Below are 19,907 nucleotides of genomic sequence, written 5' to 3' on the forward strand. Positions count from 1 at the left end.
TGCATCCCCGGCACCCAGCGCCCAGGACCCAGTAGGTACTCAGTGACATTTGTGGGGCACGTGATGAATCAAAGTGGCCTGGGACTGCAGGTGGGAGCAGCGCCCCCTCGGCAGCATGGGGGGTTGTAATAATAATGTCACCTGTGTTTACAGCCTGCTTCACAACCTGCAGAACTTAAGCACCCACCATCCCTGAAAGAGAAAGATAAACACAAATCCAGACATTTAGCCAGAAAATGAAGGGAAGACGGAAAGGTTTAAAAATGAGCGAGACCATATGTTTCTTCCTGGCTTCAAGATAAAAGAGGATACCCAGAGGAGAAAAGCACTCAAAAAACATGATGCTTTATTCAAAAATTAGCCCACAGCAGAGTGTCAGGGAATCTGTAGTAACGAAGACTCTGGGATAAATTCTTTTAAATTAAGCAGCAGAAGGAGAAAAGGCAGCAGCCCTGAGCCTCGACTTTGGAATGTCCTCCATCCATCTGCATCTGTCATCAGCTGGCAGAGCAGGTGCATGGCAGGGGGAGCCAGGACCACCATTCCTCCCTTCAGCCCTTTCTGCTCTCAGTTTAGGGATAACCAATGTTTGATGGCTTGTCTCTCAAGAGTGATTAGAAGCAAAGCTGCCCATTACAGGCTAAATATCAAAGTGTTCCTACAGAAATCTCACTTCCTAAGCTCAAAGCCCTGATTCTGGGCTGCCTCTTGACCCAACTCATCTGGGACCCTGACTGGCACCAGCAGACAACAATGGGCTGACACACACCGTGCTTACTGCAGACCGGGGAGTGCAGTTCTGAGCTCTCCGGGTGTGTGAACTTACTTAATCATCACCTGAACTCAACGATGCTATTGGGATTCAGCTCACAGATGAACAGAGCCGGGCTGGGCAGAATCAATGCTCCCTGGGCCCATGGCTGCAGGACAGCGGAGCCACTTCCAGGACCCTCGGCCAGCACCAGGCCCACACCACTGACCACTGACGGTGCTCTGTGATGGAAGAGGGGCCTCAGCGACAGCCCCAGATACCAATATTGCTCCAAGTGCCTCTTTCCAGGAAACCGTCCTCTTCTGAGACAGTGAATCCAGCATAACAGGACAGTGAACAGACTTTTCCAGAGCTCTCAGAATCATGGCTGCAGTTCTACAGCTTCAAAGCGAGTGTGCAAACATCCGCAAGAGTCCCTGGCCTCCACCCCAACAAGAGGGAGACATTGGAAAGGTGATTCCTGGGAGGGTGTGTGATAAGAGTTTGGATATTGGACCCCTCCAAATCCCACGCTGAAGTGGGATCCCCAAAGTTGGAGTTGGGGCCTAAAGGGAGGTGTTTGGGTCATGGGGCAGCTCCCTCATGAAGAGCTTCATACCCTCCCATGGTAATGGCTTCTTAGTCTATGAGTTCCTGTGAGAAATGACTAGTTAAAAAAGCCTAGCACCCCTCTCCTCTCACCACGTGATCTGCATACACCAGCTCCCTTCCCATGCCATGAGTGCAAGCAGCCTGAGGCCTCACCAGAAGCAGATGCTGGCACCATGCTTCCTGTATAGCCTGTAGAACCATGAGCCAAACAAACCTCTTTATTAATTACCCAGCTTCAGGTATTCCTTTATAGCAGCATAAATGGACTAAGACAGAGTCTTAAATCAGTTTGGGCTGCTATAACAAAATATTATTGACCAGGTGGCTTAAACAACAAAAATTTATGTCCCACAGCTCTAGAGGCTGGGAAGCCCAAGATCGAGGCACCAGTAAATTCAATGTCTGGTGTGGGCCTGCTTCCTGGCTCACTTATGGCACCTTCTTGCTACATCCTTACAGGGCAAAAAGGGGAGAACAAGCTCACATTCTCCTTTCCTAAGATAACTTCAGTGTTGTCAAGGGGTTCACCTCTTCCCATGCAACCCCTGTGGCCTAGGATCCTCCACTCCAGGGTGATTCTGTTCAGTCTGAGCCTGTTCGCATACGGCATATGCCCCTGCTGACTGGTATTTGCCCAGGGCTGGGGGCAGGTATACCAAAATAGGCCAAATACACTAAAGGAAAGGACTTGTAGTGCATGCTTTGAGGGAGTTTTTCTCCTGTCTTTACCCAATGGGCCTGCACATACTGCCATGTGGCCTCACACGCTGGTGGCAGCGGTCTTGTGACGAGGAGGTGAACCAACCTCAGAACATAGCCAATAGAGTGAGCAGCAAAGCGGAAGCCAATTAACCCTGGATCTCTGCGGACATCGTAAAGCTGCTGAATCAACCTCCCCAGAGGTCCAGCTCCTGGCTGGTCTTTGAACTGGGAGATAACAAGTTCCCTTACCATGTTAGAGTCATTAGAGGTTTCAGTTACTTGCAGGCAAAAAGCAAGCTAATCGACACAGCATCTTTTCCAAAAATCCTTCTCTGATCCCCCCAGCAACCAGCAATCCCCCCGCTTCTCGGAGCCTCAGGGACTTTTCTCACCAGACTAACTCGCTGTATCGTGTGTGCCATTCATGTTGTGTCGCCCCCATGAGCCATGGGCCCAAGGAGAATAAGATCTGAGTCATTTCTCTCCTCCTGAGCCCAGGGCCTTACACTTAACAGGGGCTTTGTAAATGTCATGGCACAAATGAAAGAATAATTTAGAAGCCAGGTATCTCCACTTTAGATGTATGTAAAGAAACACATTACTGTTACTTCAACTGCTCTTTCAGACTGTGTGGAAGTATTTTTATGTCAGTAGAGATGAATGTTAAGATGTTTTGTTGTAATAAACTGCATGTCCATAAACGCCCTATCCCTCTTTTCCCCCAGTCAACAGCATCTGAAGACTCAGCAACTTTCTTCCAGCAAATGATGTCCCTCTTTAAAGTTCACACTCTCTTTAACAGATGTAGAAATTCCAACAAACACATCTGGACAGGTGGTTACCAAGGTAACTCTCCAAAATAGGTCCAAAATGGGACTCAGGGCCACCAGTGAGATTTTCAACAATTCATCCCCCCATGAACTGTGAGGGCCACCCATCCTTATCACAAATAAACCTTGACATCCAGGATACGATGCAGGCTGGGCCTTGCAAAGAGGAAATACAGACTCCCTTGGGTGACCTCAGAATAGGATTTCAGGAAGGGGAGTGGTGGTCGTGCTGTAAGATCACAGTGGACCTGATCTTACGGAGGCTGTGGAAACCAAGAGCAGGAACCCCCAACATCCAGCTTGGGACCATGGCACACCACTGCACGTTTCTGAAATCTCATCTCCCCCAAAGCCTACCCCTCTCACCATCTTACTTACCATAGTGATGTAGGCCAGGGAAGCTCCAAAGTGGAGCTTAGCCTGGGAGGGTTCTTGGCTTTGCCCAGGAAAGAATTCAACGGCAAGCCAGAGGTAGAAGAAAACAGCTTTATTGTAGCAGCAGTGTTACAGCTGAAGTATTACAGCTCTGTGACTGCTTCTGCAGAGCGGGGCTACCCCATAGGCAGAGAGTAGCAGCTCAGGACAGTTTTGCAGTCACATTCATACCCACCTTTAATTGCACACAAGTTAAGGGGCAGTTTATGCAGAAATTTTGGGGGAAGGGGTAGTAACCTTTGGATCACCGAGTCATTGCCATGGAAAGGGGCAGTAACTCTCAGGTGTTATGGCAACAGTAAGTTGACATGGCACACTGGTGGGGGTGTGTCTGATAGAAAGCTACTTTTGCCCTGGCCCTGTTTCAGCTAGTCCCCAATTTGATCTGGTGTCTGAGCCCTGCCTCTCGAGTCGAGTCCTGTCTCCTACCTCAATAGTAAACGGCAACTCAGCCCTTCCAGTGGTCTAGCCACCTCTTTCACCTCCACCATGAATACCACAGCCCAGGCATCCATCACCTCACACCAGACCGTGGCAGTGCCTCCTCTCTCATCTCCCCAACTCTACTCCTGTTCTCCATGCAGTTCATTCTTCACACACAGCCAGAGGTACTCGCTACCAAATCCTCTGTCCAAAACCCCTGGGCATGTCCCATCTCATCAGAACACAATCCAAAATTCCGTATCATGTAGAGTGAACGACTTGTCCCAGCTTTCTGAAGACTGCCCCAGTTGTATCACTCAAAGTCCTGTGTCCTGGCAAACCTCAGTCCAGGCAAACCAGGAGGGTTGGTCACCCCAGGATCACAACATTCAAGGCCCCACATAACTCAGACCATCCTCCCCCTTGCTCACTCCACTACAGTGGCCACACGGGCATTCTTGTTCATTCTAGAACATGCCAGGCATACTCCTACCACATGGAGGGCCTCTGCACCGGCTGTTCCCTCCAACTGGAGCATGCTTCCCCCAGATGTGCACCTGAAAGACTCCTTTGATTCCTCCAAGCCTGTGCTCAAATGGCACACTTCAGAGAGGACTTCCACGCCCCCATGATCTAAAGTAGGCCCCAGACACTTGATTGAAAAGCCCTGCTTTATTGCTTGTTTTTTATGGCATCTATTACTACCTAGAATAGCACACATACTCATATATGTATGTACATGTTTGTGTGGCATATGTGCATGCACATGTATGTCTATGCGACTGTATCTGTGCGGGGGCAGGCTGTGCCTATTGTTCACTGCCCCCGAACTCCCCTGGAACATCAGCTCCCGGAAAACGGCCCTGGTCTGTTTCATCCACAGCTGCATGGCTGGTGCCTAGAGCGTGCCTGGCACGTAGGAGCTGCTCTGTAAAGAGCAGATAAATGAACGAACGGTACACTCTTCTGAAAGTGTTGCCTCCATGGAGAACTCAGGGAGACAGACACAAGCTGCCTGGCCCAGGGTATCTGAACCCAGCGGCTGGACTCCTTGTCCAGTGTCCCTTCAGGGTAAGAGCTAAGGTTGCATTTGTGTTTTTCTTCTCAGCACAGAGGACCTTTTTGCAATTTTCTGGCCATGGGAACCGTCGCAGAAGCCAGTCACCAAGCTTGGCCTCGGTGAACATGCTCTCCTAGAACGAGCCTCAGATCTTCGGATCTGCCCATCTCCAGCAACCCAGTTCCTGGACAGTCACCCCAGGCAGCTCCCCTATCCATTAGGACAGAGCTAGACAATTAGGGTGTAGAGCTTGGTGAATCCTGAGGGCTCATCTCAGGCCACCCCCGCTCTAGTGAGGAACCTGCAGGCAGAGGAGGGACATGACTGGCCACTGAGAGCGTGCAGGCAGAGTCGGCAAGACCAGCTTTCTCCCACCACAGAGCACTTTCTCGATGGAAGATTCTGGGAGTCTTTACCCAATTCCGTTCTCTCACCCTTCTTGCAAGTCAGCAGGGCAGAGACAGGGGCAGCAGAGCCCCACTTGGCAAACAAAGAAGCTGAGGCACAGCCAAAGTCAGTGACTCACCTTTCCTCAAAGAGCTAATTACTGTGGGGCCCCAGCAAGATGGTTATTACAGTGTGGGCCCTGAGCCGTGGCCTGGGCTAGGTCCTGGCTCTGCCACTTTCAAGCTGAGCAAATTGCTCACCCCTGTGTGCCTCAGTTTCTCCATCTATAGAACTGGTAATAAGCGTAATTGACCTGTGGCTTTTACGAGCACAATGAAACCCAGGCATCACCAATGGGAGGAGCCCAGCCCTGGAGGCAGATGCCAGTTCCACCCCACCCACAGGCTCTGAGGCTCCCCCGACCCCTTTGCAGATGGAAATAATGGCAGCACCTCTGGCACAAGGCAGTTGTGAGAACTGATGGTGATGTTTCACTGGTTTCTTTTCAACGCTTCTTGTTTCGTTTTGGAAAACAACCAGAGCAGTGCCTCCACACAGCAAGCGCAATATAAGTATTTGTTAAATAAAAATATGGAGAACACACGTATAGTGCTTAGGCCAATGTCTGATGTAAGTGATGCTTTTAGTGACAAGGACCAGAGCGTGAGTCATCCTGACCCTCCTGCTTCCCTCCCGTCCATGGTAACCCCCAGGCCACATCTCAGACTCACGGGGCCACTTGGATGCCATTTCTTCTCAGAGGTCACCTTGCTCTCTCTGCTTCCATATGCCACTGCCCACCTCCTCCAGACACCGTCTCCCACACACACACACACACATACACTCACACACACAATCACACAGGCTCACACACATCATGCACATTCACACACTCATATACTCACTCATTCAAATGTATACAGTTACACACCCTCACACATGAACATAGTCAAAAACGAACACTTACACACATACACACTCACACAGACTCACACACATGAAGCCTCTGGGGTGCGTGCAACCAAAGCTCTAAACCAAGGCTCTGAGTCCCAGCCAACATTGCAAGCTCCACACTGGGCCTCCTCCAAGCCCCCATTCCCTGCCCAAATACCCAGTTCCCGCACTGCCAGGACTCACCGACGCCTCAGCAGAGCGTGGACTCTGTCCCCTTGATTTAGGCAGCGCCTGCCACCTGATCACAGAGCGCAGCCTGTGATGGCATTAAACACTTTAGAGATCAAGTTATTATTTATAATTATATATATGCTTATTTTAACATTAACTCTTATCTACTTAATTGGAATATAAACTGGAAAATAAAATAATGTTATAAATTCCTGCTAGGCGCTATTTTCTTCTGAAGGCCCTGAGCCAGAGGCCCGTCAAAAAGAAAGATCGTGTTTTGGAGAAATGTTGAAGACATAGTGCGTGAACTTGAGACTTCCCTTAAGGAAGGAGAGTTAAAAGAAAGGGGGGTTTGAAGGGCCACCTTCCTCATGATGTGTCTCCGCGTTACACAGTGAGTGTCTGTGTGATTGCTGGAGTGACGTTCCGTGTCACCCTCGATCGTGGAAGACCTTCTGCCCTACCCACATCCTCAAACACTTCACTGGGCTTAGGCCCCCCTTATGCCTGCCGATGTCTGCATCTCTTGCTTGAGGGCTTCTTCCAGAACACAAGGTGGCCATTCTTCCAGCACACACATGCGAGCACAAACACACATACACACAAACATATGCACACATACACACACACACACACACACGGCAAGCTGGAAATCACAGGGAATAAAAAAAACCCACCACTATCACCACCACCAACTTCCAACCAATGAGTCCTGAGAGTTGGAGCATAAATAACCCAGGCCTCCGGACCTGCAGGCGGGGCAACTCTGCCCTGTGGCTCATGCTGTCTGCAGCTCTTCTCCGTAGGATGAAGCTCCCACGGCCCTCTGCAGTAGCCCACTTAGTAACGCACCCTCTCGCAACCTCTTGGTTCCTTGCTTTCTGTTGCATTTCCCCTCTTTCCCAACTTCTGGTAAAGGAATAATTTGCACTCAAATCCTTGTCTCGGGAACTCAAACAAATACATGTACACACATGTTCACAGCAGCATTACTCACAAAAACCAAAAAGTAGAAACAGCCCAGGCGTCCATCAGCAGATGAAGAGAGAACCAAACTGTGATCTATCCACGGGATGAAATGTTATTCAGCCCTAAAAATGAATGGGGTTCTGATCCATGCTGCAACATGGATGAACCTTGAAAACACAATGCTAAGTCCTTGAAGGAGCCACACGTAAAAGCTCACATGATCCCATTCATGCAAAAGGTTCAGAATAGGTAAATCCAGAGGCAGAACGCAGCTCAGGGGCTGGAGGATGGGAAATGGGAGCAACGGGTTTGGGTTTCATGGTTATAGGTGATACAAAATATTTTGAAACTAGATAGAGGTGGTGGTTGTACAACATTGTAAATGTACTAAATGCCATTTTGTTCACTTTAAGTGGTTAATTTTAGGCCAGGAAAGGTGGCTCACACCTGTAATGCCAGCACTTCGGGAGGCCGAGGCGGGCAGATCACTTGAGGTTAGGAGTTCAGGATCAGCCTGGCCAACATGGCAAAACCCCATCTCTACTAAAAATACAAAAATTAACCAGCTGTGGTGGTGCATGCCTGTAATCTCCGCTACTCGGCAAGCTGAGGCAGGAGAATGGCGTGAACCCAGGAGGCGGAGGTTGCAGTGAGCCGAGATGGCACCACTGCACTCCAGCCTGGGCAGAAGAGATTCTGTCTCAACAACAAAAAAAAAAATTAAAAAAAGGTTAATTTTAGGTTTTGTGAATTTCACCTCAATTTTAAAAATTTCTTAATCTCAGGATCTGCTTCTGGGGGGCCCAAATTAAGTTACCTGGCACCATGGGCGGCAACCCATGCTAGGGACTGCGCCGCCTCTATTAAGATATGGGGAGCCAGGAGACCTGCGTGACCTCCCTCTTCTGGGGAGGTTCTTGGTCTGATCCACTGCTTTTTCCTGAGATCAGAACTTTCAAATCTACCTTGTGAAGTCTAGAAAAGCACATCTTTTACAGAGAGTGGGATTAGGAAACTGGTCATAATCTCACTGTCCTCAAAAAGAGCACTTTTTCACAAACAGGCTGAGAGGTCTCCCCAGCTTTTCTCCCTATGCCCTATGACAGACCTCAGACCACGACATTCAGTCCAGAAAAATCCTGGAGGCGTCTTGACTGTGAGAACCAAGAGTAGAGTCAGCTCAGGAAGGGGCTGCCCAGAGATTTCCACTGGGAGGGGCAGCTGCTGTTTATGAAATATTTTCATATGGCATCGATTACTGAAAAAATGAACAGGAATGGAGTTGATCAGATTTGCAATTAGAGATGATCACTCTGGCTGCTGCTGTAGAGAAGGAACTTGAGCAATGTCAGCAAGGACACATAACGCTGATCAGGAGGTCATTGCAAAGACTCAGGCAGGAGATGATGGCAGCTTAGACAAGGGTAGTGGTGGTGCAGATGGAGGGACCAGATCTGGGAGATACATGGGAGGTGAAATCCACAGGCCTGGGTAATGGACCGTATGGTGGGAATTAGCAAACAGACAGGTGAAGGTACCATTGTCTGAGAAGACAAGCATAGGAGGGGAGCAGGCAAAGGACCGGGGTGGGAGATCCTGGCTTCATTCTTAGATGCGCTTAGTTTTGGGTGCCTTTGAAACATCCTGGTGGAGATTCCAGGAAGCCAGGTAGGTACAGGGTTCTGGAACTCAGAGGAGAGGCATGAGCTATAGAGACCACCAGCCTGGAGATGGTAAAGGAAGGAAGAGAATCTTTAATTACAGACCAGGAAACAAAAGCATAGAACAGGAAAGATCTAACAAGGTTCACGGTCTCAGTGGCCTAGCAGCACACTACTGTCAGTGTGGTGGGCTCAGTAACGACCCTCCAAAGGTCTCCACATCCTAATCCCTGGAACATGTCAATTGTCATTGTGGAGGGCTCAGTAATGACCCTCCAAAGATGTCCACGTGCTAATCCCCGGAACTTGCCAAGATGTTACCTTACTTGCTAGAAGGGGGCTCTGCAGATGGGATTAAATTAAGCATCTTGAGCTGGGGAGATTATCCCGGATTCAGGATAATCCAGGTGGGTTCAACGTAATCACAAGGGGTTCTGTTAGAAGAGAAGACTATGTGGTGAGAAGCAGAGATTGGAGCAATGAAGCCAAAGAAGGCAGCCCCTGGAAGCTGGAAGAGATAAGGAGCACATTCCCCACGGAGATCCAGGAGGAGCCACTGCTGACACCTCAATGTGAGCCCCATAAAACTCATTTCTGACTTCTGACCTCCAGAGCTGTAAGAGTGTGAATATGTGTTCTTTTAGACCACTAAGTTTGTAGCAATTAGTTACAGCAGCCACAGAAAGCTAATACAGCTGAACTCACATTATTATTGACCACATAAACCTGGATCCTTGGGGGACTCTTTGACTGTAAGTAACAATACTGTGAGGACATTTCCTGCTGACTTAACAAGAGGTCTTGGGGCTGATTCAGCCACTCAGACTCTCCCTCCTTTTGCTCAGCCTTCAGGTTGGTAACGTCTCTGCCCACAATCATAGTATGGCCGCCATAACTCCAGCATCAGCACCTCACGGGACAGTGTCTAAGCAGGATGAAGGGCACAGAAGTCAGGGGCCTCCAGATGCTCCAGACCTCTGGATTTAATGAAGAGAGCAATGATTCCTGCAAAGCCCAGAACACTTCCTTTTACATCTCATTGGCCAGAATTGATCATAGGCTCACTCTGGGACTGCAGAGTGTTGGTTCCTCCCCCATGAGGGACAGGTTCCTGCCTGAGGGGAGAGTATAACATTCTGCTCTGAGCTCTCTTCCAGGTTCCCAGGTCCTGAGAGATTAACCCACTCCCTCCAAATTGCTTCTTTGTGTCAAGATTCTGACAATAGGACATGAGGGACACAGACTGGACAAGCCCCAAAGAAAGCTCCTTTCTGCAAGATTGCAACACCTGCCTCATCAGAGCCTCCAGACTTGTGGCTAGCACTCTGCCCATTTTGGTTCCTTCTCCTCTGAGCCGTCTTGTTCCCCAGGTTTCGGGAGACACTTCCTTAGGGGAGTGGCAACAGCCATTCCTTGGCAGTGTGAATCTCACAGAGTTTTGAAAGTTCATCATGTGCTCCGAAAAAAAAAAAAGCAGAATTCTATTAACAAGAGAGACTAGATATTGGGTAAGCAACTAGTAGTCGCTGCCACAAACTTTGTATGCTTACTTGGGGTAGCCTACCAGGCTTAACCCAGTTCTCAGCCAGGGGCGACTGTATGTCATAGGAACATGTAGCAATATTTGGAGACATATTTGGAGTCATATCGTGGGGGATGTTTCTACTGGCATCTAGTGGGTAGAGAGAGGCCAGGGACGCTGTCAAGCATTCTACAATGCACATGACAGCCCCACAATGAAGAATGATCCGATTGCAAATGTCAACAGTGCTGAGGTTAAGAAACTCTGACCTAATCCCTTGGGAGCAGGATAGGGGTGCCAGGTTTACCAAGAGGTGTATTCATATTTTTTTTGGTGGGGGGAGACGGAATCTCGCTCTGTCATCCAGGCTGGAGTGCATGGCGCAATCTTGGCTCGCTGCAAATTCCACCTCCTGGGTTCAAGTGATTCTCCTGCCTCAGCCTCCCGAGCAGCCAGGATTACAGGCACCCGCCACCATGCCCGGCTAATTTTTTGTATTTTAGTAGAGACGGGGTTTCACCATGTTGCCCAGGCTGGTCTCAAACTCCTGAGCTCAGGCAATCTGCCCACCTCTGCTTCCCAAAGTCCTAGGATTACAAGTGTGAGCCACTGTGCCTGGCCTGTACTTGTATTTATACTAAAATACTATTCCTTGTTTATTTGAAATTCACACTTAACTGGGTGTCCTGTGTTTGATCTGGCAACCCTAGAACAGGGTCAGACTCTATACCCCAGTGTTTGCTGTCACCCAGGGCTTAACAACCTAACACACATTTGTCAAATGAATGAAAAAATGAGGATCTCACCAAAGATGTCCAAGGCTGCTGCACAATCCGGTCACCTTGGTCAAAATACCTTCCTGGAGCCCATGCAGATAGCCTCCAAAACACAAAGCAGCCATCTGCTTCCTGGGCTCCATGACGGCAGCAGATCCCCTGCAAAGCAGCTCGGATATCTTCCCTTTCCCTCCCTTTCCTCCAGGGAAGGTTGGCTGCCTGCTCTGCAGTGACACTGCAGGGTCAGAACTCAGCCTGTGAGTAATCCAAGAACAGTGCCTATTTGAGGGGTTCCTCGCTGCTGAGACAGACAGCCTGTGGCCATCAGACCCAAATAGCATCTGTTAATGGCCCACTGGAGTATGGTCCCTGTCGAAGTCAAAGAAAAAAGCCCTTAATTCACTAATCATCTAAACAGACAACACCAGCTGATAACTCCTATAGCCCAGCTTATGATTCTTTATGAATCTCAGTGAATGCAGCTGCAAACAGACTATAAAATTTGTTTTATCCACAGGGGAACCCTTTAGAGGGCTGATGGTGGAAATTGGATTCATGAGGACCCACTGCCCTGGATTTTCATAGTCAAGTTTTGCAGGCAATGGAAGAACATCCCAGGGCCTCATATGACAGCACGTTTCTGATTCCATGAATACTCATTGTGCACCGCCCTAAACCAGACACCGAGTATGCATTTTACCTTCATTAATCTTAATCCACATGACAGCTTGCAGTGTCCTTGATAGTAACCCCATTCTTAAGATGAGGAAACTGAGGCCCAGGGAGGTCAGCTAAGGAGGAAGGAGGGGCCAGCCAGTGGAGGCAGAGCCCAGGTTAGTTAGAACACTGGCCTTGGGGCTGTACTGCTCTTTTATTAAATCACCACCATAATATATCAGCTCATAAGTGATTTTTCTGGACGGGGATTGCAAAACCAGGTGTGCTATCTTAGAGAGAGCCCTAAACTGAATTGCATTTATGGTCAAATAGATCCTGTTTCCCCCTTTCAAGAACTTTTGTCCACCAAAGATCCATGAGCTCTACCTTTTCCGCAGAGATCTGGAGCTGTGCTGCCTGGGGACACCTTATTTTAATATTTTAATATTCACTTACATGTGTATTAATGCTGCTTAACAAAGGCCTGTGTGCCTCAGTTTCATCACACAGTGAAATCTACATGTTTAATCTTCCTCGCCTGCTTATCCCAAAAAGAACTATGGGTGGATGGTTAAGCAGCTAGACAAACTGTCACTGCTCTCTGCAAATTTTCCTCCTAATTGGAGGCAGCCCTGCTGTCTTTCACTGGTAAGAATTCTGATTAAACCTCATTGCTTTCCAAGGTTAAACGCATGCCACCCCAGGAGACCACAGTTACACCTGTTTAGAATCCACCCCCAAACTAACCCTTTATTCCTGAATGTGCACTTTGAGGCCTTGGGCATTAGTATAAACTACACTACACAATTATTTGTAATTAAGGGAGAAAATGTGTACCGTGCTGCAAAAATTAGCCGTGCTTTGTTGATGTGAATCATGTCTATGCCGGCGTGCCAGCCCAGAGAGGCGGTATAAAATACAATTAAATTTCTTCTAACTTAATAGTTGTTTATGTTGCTATTTTTCATAATCATAATATCTCAAGACACAGAAACAGTTTTTCTCTAATGTAATTGCGTGCTACCAATGAGACAGCCTGGGTTTAAATGAAAACTCAGGCAGAATTAACCACAAGAGTGTATCGTATGGATGATGCTAACTTTTGTTATAAAGCCCCATGCACAACTGTCCCCACTCAGCTTAGACCTTTATCCCAACCCCATGAGGGTGACTCTGCAGCCTCTTCTGCTCTCGTGGAAGAGTTTGAGCCAAATTTCGTGAGCTATTAAAGCCACCTGTGCCCCAGTTTAGTGTCCTTGTGCTCCAGACCCCAGTCATTTCCCTACTTTTAACATTTCTCCTTTACACATTGATTTGGTTGAGACACATTAAAAGCTTGACTTTTACAACCCTCATAAAATCCCATCTGCTCCAAGCTCCAATCCAAACTCAGCCAGAACATGCTTAGACAAACTGTTCGGATTATACTTCAGCCTCTCAATGGAAGGACACACAAAGCAACAGCAATTCTCTCTCTCTTTGTCATTAAACATAAGTCAGGCATTCTTCACAAAATGCTGCCAAGAAAGCCATAGAAGGAATAGCATGACTTATACACATCAAAAGAAAGATCCCCTCGAGGGGGTTTGGGAAGAGTCGGGGTGGCATGAAGAGCTTGAAAGGCCCAACTATCCATCCAGGATGATACCAGTGAGAGATGTCATGAGGGGCGAGAGACATGGGAGGGGAAAGACTGTGCCAGACACTGTGGATGGAGGCAACAGGGGCTGGAGCATCAGGAGGCTGTGGGGGCCCCAAGGATTCCTGCTGAGCCCCATCCAGGCCCGGCTGAGTCATGGCTGAGAGATTTCCCACGCCAGGGACATCTGAGACCCTGAGGCCCCTAAGTCTCCCAGGCAGACACCGAGCTCCAGAATGCAGCCAACAGTCCCCACCTGCATGGAAGGACCTGGAAAACAGGCTGAGGCCTTGAACCCAGAGGACCAGGTAGTTTGCTGGGAATTATGGGGAAGAAACGTGGCTGAAGGAGCTTTGCAGACCCTCTGAGCTCATGGGTGTCTGAGCTGGTAAGTTAAGATCAGCCTAAAACACCTGACCTACAGCACCTGCCTACAATGAACACACACACACACACACGCACACACGCACACTTAGGCACTCACAGGCAAACACACATGCATACACACACACGCACAGACAGCGGGACTCACAGGCAAACACACACATGCATACACACACACACACAAACACACACACACACACACACACACACACACAGTCACAAACAAGATTTGTCCCCTCTCCCCTAAAGGAGAAGGGGCAAAATGCAGACATCACCACACGTGACCTTTGAACAGTGACAATGGAAAGAAAACCCAAGTAAACAAGTGATACCACCAGCCCAGCCACAGCCCCCTCTTCTATGCTAAATTCAATTTGCCACGTCCCCTTCATGGTGTCTCCTTGATGGCAGGAAAGGGATAGAGTAGAAAATTATAGGCAGGGCCCAGTGTGGGGAAGAGAGGCCTCAAAAACTCAAGGCCCGAGGGAAGGCAATATGCGGTGACAGAGTGGCTTCCAAAACTATTTTTCCTCTCTACATACACACAACCAGATTCACCAGATTCAGCACACAAAAAAATGTATTTCAGAAAAGCAAAGAATAATTTTTTATGTAAGTATGCACCAAATATCACATAGGACATGGTTATACTAAAAAATTAATTTATCAAAAATTCAGATTTAACCAAGAATCCTGTATTTGGCAACACACACACACACACAGACACACTCTCATACATCTTATCTAGGACTCAACATAAAAAGCAGCTAAAAGGCAGGTCCTACCCGCCCCAGCCCCTAGACCCTGATGGCACCTTCTTGGACTCTAAGGGCCCAATTAGAAAATCACTGGTGCAGTTGGGCATGGTGGCTTATGCCTGTAATCCCAGTACTTTAGGAGGCCGAGGTGGGTGGATCACCTGAGGTTAGGAGTTCGAGACTAGCCTGGCCAACATGGTGAAAGTCCATCTCTAGATATACAAAAATTAGCTGGGTGTGGTGGTGCACGCCTGTAATTCCAGCTATTCTGGAGGCTGAGGCAGGAGAATCGCTTGAACCCAGGAGCCGGAGGTTGCAGTGAGCCGAGATCACGCCACTACACTCCAGACTGGGCAACAAGAGCAAAACTCCGTCTCAAAAAAAAAAAAAAAAAAAGCACCAGCGCGGTGGAAAGGGTATGCGTTCCACGTCAAGATACAGTTCCACCTGGTTCAAACCCCACTTGCCAGCCTCGTGACCTTGAGCAAGACCCTTTACGTCTTTGAGCATTAATTTTTCCATAAACTTAGGTTTATGTTTGAATCTGGGTATTTGCTCATGTGTGTGTGGGAACACTGCCCTCTCGCCCCTCTTGTCACCCGTCTCTTTCCCACCAGGCTCCCTGTCACTGGGGAAGAGAAGAGGAGGCTGCTCTAAAGCAGGTTCTCAGTGGAGACAGAGAGCAGGGAGACAGACTTTCCCTAGAGGACACCCCCGGATTTGTTCACGTTGTAGCGAACTGTGAAGGGGATTTCTTACTGCATCTCCATCTCCTGTTACACAGCCACCAGAGGGTTCTAATTAACTTAAAGTCATTAATGGCTGGGCACAGTGGCTCATGCCTGTAATCTCAGAACTTGAGGGGCCAAGGTGGGCAGATCACTTGAGATCAGAAGTTCAAGACCAGCCTGGACAATATGGTGAAACCCTCTCTCTACTAAAAATAAGAAAATTAGCAGGGCACTGTGGCGGGCACCTGTAATCCCAGCTGCCGGGAGGCAGAGGTTACAATGAGCAGAGATCGTGCCACTGCACTCCAGCCTGGGCAACAGAATGAGACTCTGTATCCAAAAAAAAGTCATTCATTAAATATAGAAACGGGGTGGAGAGGACAGACTGAAGACCCCTGGCCTCTTGCTTGTGCAGCATCGTGGAGGAGAGAAAACTCAAGGCAGGCCACAAGGTGTCCTCATAAGCAACTTTAGTGTCCTCATAAGCAACTCAGAGTAATGGTGCTGGGCTAGGCTGGTGGCACATAGGACATTTGTTCATGAAGGCCCTTCCTGCCCTGTGCCAAGTTTAAGTACACACCATGGCTTAGAAGGTGGGTGTGAGGTTCAGGCTTTGGTGATACTTGCTGGCTTGTTTTTTTGGGTTTTTTAAATATATTACTTCTCCTGAAGCATTAATAACATGCTAAGTTTCCAAACTTATCAATTGAGTGATGAGTTGACTATAAAACGCCGGGTTGGAGAGTGACAATATGCCCCTGGGTGTGCGTGCACGCCCGTATGTCCACATGAACCTACGTGTGTCTGTTGCCCAGAATATGGCTCCTATGCAATGATCTTGAACACCTGGTTAATGTATTTATAAAGGCAATACAATCATACAGAGAACACCGCTGGCATTTGGAGCTCATTCCCCTTTGATTGAGGGATGATTTTTCTCTCCACTGTTCTGGAATTGGTAAAGTGTTGAGACCTGCATCACAAGGATGGTTCTAGTCTCCTGATTTAGGCTGGATGGGGAATATTCCCGGCCCATCCTGTCCCATCATAGAGACTACCAGTTCTTAGACATCATCTCCCTCAGAAGCAGGGAATACCTCTCCACCCAGAGACTGCTTCATCTGCAGCTCTTCATGCTCGCTTATGATTTTGAAACCCACATCTTATGACTTTGAGTCTGCATTGCCCAGTGGTCCTGGCCTCTGACCCATAGCTTCATCTTATGAAAATCCTAGCCCCCAGTTTTGTACACCTGGGCCCTGCTGGAGACTTGGATAATTTCTATCCCAACCCCAGGATCGTTTTGTGCAGCTTTCTTGTGTGGATTGACGGACAGGTCCATCCCTGGGGACCATAACCACTACCCAAGAAGTGTCTGACCAAGTGGAAGCCAAGTGTGTTAAGGGAAGAAAGTTGCCAACAGCCTTTCTCACTGGATCCCATTCAGGGCCTCAGGAGTGACGTGACCCACCCCAGGGTCTGGAGGAGAGAAGCTTTTCGGCTAAACGTTTGAGAAAACTGTTTACACACAGAAGTCCAGAAGAGATTCATGCTCTGGTGAAAATCAGATGATCCAAAAAATTGTGTGTGACCTGCTGTAGAGATGGACAGTAGCCAGGAGACACCATGCTTCTGAGTGCAGATCATCTGGCTCTTTGTGAAAAAGGGAACCCTTGATGGGCTGGGATTCTTAGTGCCTTGGAGTGCTGACTATTTGAATGTGAATCAGGATTTGTTCAGCTGCAAGGAGTAGAGTAAATTAACAGTTGCTTAGTCAGTGCTTCTGAAACTTTCGTGTGCATACAAATCACCTGGGTTCCTTGTTAAACAGCAGCTTCTAATTCATTAGGCATGGAATGGCATCTATAATAAGCTCTTAAGTAAAGTCCATGCTTCTAGTCCAGGGACTATGCTTTGAGTAGCAGAGAGGTGTACACTGCAACTACCAGGGAGCTTCCAACTTAATTGGAATCCTCCAGAATTCCAATTTAATTGGTATGGGGTGTGGCCTGGGAATTGGCAAATTTTAAATCCCCCCAGGTGCTTCTAGTTTGCAGAAAAGACAAGAACCACTGACTTAAGCTAATAGACTTTTCCTTACCGCACAGTACAAGAAGTCCAGAAGGCCGCGTTTTCCAGGCTGGTTTGGCAGCACCATCGTGTCCGGAATTGGTGGGTTCTTGGTCTCACTGACTTCAAGAATGAAGCAGCGGACCCTCTCGGTGAGTGTTACAGCTCTTAAGGCGGTGCTTCTGGAGTTGTTTGTTCTCTCCCGGTGGGTTCGTGGTCTCGCTGGCTTCAGAAGTGAAGCTGCAGACCTTCGTGGTGAGTGTTACAGCTCATAAAAGCAGTGTGGACCCAAAAAGTAAGCAGCAGCAAAAGTTATTGCAAACAGCAAAAGAACAAACCGCCCACAGAACAGCAACGCAACCCAAGTGAGTTGCCGTTGCTAGTTCCGGCAGCCTGCTTTTATTCTCTTATCTGGCCCCACCCACATCCTGCTGATTGGTCCATTTTACAGAGAGCCAATTGGTCTGTTTTACAGAGAGCTGATTGGTCCATTTTGACAGGGTGCTGATTGGTGCATTTACAATCCCTGAGCTAGACGTAAAAGTTCTCCACGTCCCCACTAGATTAGCTAGATACAGAGTGTCCACACAGAGGTTCTCCAAGTCCCCAGCAGAGTAGCTAGAAACAGAGCGTCAATTGGTGCATTCACAAACCCTGAGCTAGACGCAGGGTGCTGATTGGTGTGTTTACAAACCTTGAGCTAGATACAGAGTGCTGATTGGTGTATTTACAATCCCTTAGCTAGACATAAAGGTTCTCCAAGTCCCCACCAGACTCAGGAGCCCAGTTGGCTTCACCCAGTGGATCCCATACTGGGGCCGCAGGTGGAGCTGCCTGCCAGTCCCGTGCTGTGCACCCGCACTCCTCAGCCCTTGGGTGGTCGATGGGACTGGGTGCCGTGGAGCAGGGGGCAGCACTCGTCTGGGAGGCTGGGGCCACGCAGGAGCCCACCGCCGGGGGGAGGCTCAGGCATGGCGGGCTGCGGGTCCCGAGCCCTGCCCCGCAGGGAGGCAGCTAAGGCCCGGCAAGAAGTCGAGCACAGCAGCTGCTGGCCCAGGTGGTAAGCCCCTCACCGCCCGGGGCTTGAGGGCCGGCCGGCCGGCCGATCCGAGTGCGGGCCCCCTGAGCCCACGCCCACCCGGAACTAGCCGGCTCCGGCCTTGGCCAGCCCAGAAAGGGGCTCCCACGGTGCAGAGGCGGGCTGTAGGGCTCCTCAAGCGCAGCCAGAGTGGGCGCCAAGGCCCAGGAGGCACCGAGAGCAAGCAAGGGCTGCAGGGCTGCCAGCATGCTGTCACCTCTCACTATGGTGGAATTAGGAGCCAGAATCTTTCCATCCTTGTGTTCCACCATCCTTATCATGTCTTCAACCTTAAGGCCTCATGGTCTCAAGATGGCTGCAGAGTTCCAGACATCATATCCGCCCACAGGGTAGGAAGAAATGGCAGGACACTTTGCTGTCTCTCTCTTCAGCAGGAACTTTCATGGAACTCAGCCCCTCCACCCACACAACAGACATCACTTTGTCTTTTTGCCAGGTGTGGGTTATATGTGTGGTTGCCATATTCAGCAAATAAATGTACTAAATTTAAATTGGGACAAGTTTATGCTAAACAATTATTCATTGTTTTTCTGGAAGGTGAATGTAACTAGGCATCCTGTGCTTCATCTGGCCCTAGTAATATTTAATACATCCACCCATATACCAATAATTGACAAAGGGAACTAGGATGATTACACTTGGTTTAGCCTCCAGCCCACCCTCTAATTAACCCATCCCTTTATCCTTAGCAGAGCCTGAGTTCCTCTCTCTTATTGGCCAGACCTGGGTCACATGTTGGTCTCTGAGCCAATCGCTGGCTAGAGAAATGGGATGTGCTGACTGGCTTAGGCTGGGTTACATGCTCCATTCTACAGCCAAACGTAAGGTGGATAAGGGAGAAGGCGTTACCTCCCTTATCCAGGCGAAAGGCTATAACTAGAAGGAGGGTGCACTAACCACGTGTTTTATTTTCTGTATTCCGACACTTTGGTATCTGGGACCATGCTGACCCTGACTTGCCTTTCTGAGAGTTAGCCAGTTCTTGATAAAGCATGCTTTTCAAATACAAACCAACCAACCCAGAGCTAATGCTCCAACCCCCTCCTTTATTGGACCCTCCTATTGCATTCCCTAGTCACGCCAGGGCCAGGTGCCAGACAGCTAGGGGCAGTCCCTATGCCCCAGGGCCCCCCGAAATTATTGAAACTAACTAGCCAATCCCAAAACCTGCTTACCTCGCCTTCCTCATTTCGTCCCTCCAAAGCCACAATCAAGGCTCTTTCCCACATTCACTCCCTCTCCTTCTGCCTCTGCCAACCCCAGCGCTTCCCTGGGTGGTCCCCATGGTATGGTGTGTCCCCTCCTGTCGGGACCTG

At 48.9% G+C, this 19,907-nt stretch overlaps 1 protein-coding gene across 6 annotated transcripts in view; it reads right to left on the bottom strand.

Annotated features, from left to right (window-relative positions):
• Window positions 1-17,893, bottom strand: part of LOC129138251 (uncharacterized) — a 79,822-nt gene extending 61,929 nt beyond the window's left edge. For 2 of the 6 annotated variants that reach the window (XR_010154274.1, XM_063803088.1), the window contains exon 1: window positions 17,524-17,864. The gene's annotated coding sequence lies outside the window, so the exon portion shown is untranslated. Of the gene's footprint in view, window positions 1-17,523 lie in introns of all 6 variants that reach the window. The other 4 variants (XR_010154275.1, XR_010154272.1, XR_010154271.1 and 1 more) reach the window with 3 other exon arrangements.
• Between the last annotated feature and the right edge of the window lie 2,014 nt (window positions 17,894-19,907).

This window comes from Pan troglodytes, chromosome 21, assembly GCF_028858775.2.
Source record: "Pan troglodytes isolate AG18354 chromosome 21, NHGRI_mPanTro3-v2.0_pri, whole genome shotgun sequence".
NCBI classification, from domain to species: domain Eukaryota; kingdom Metazoa; phylum Chordata; class Mammalia; order Primates; family Hominidae; genus Pan; species Pan troglodytes.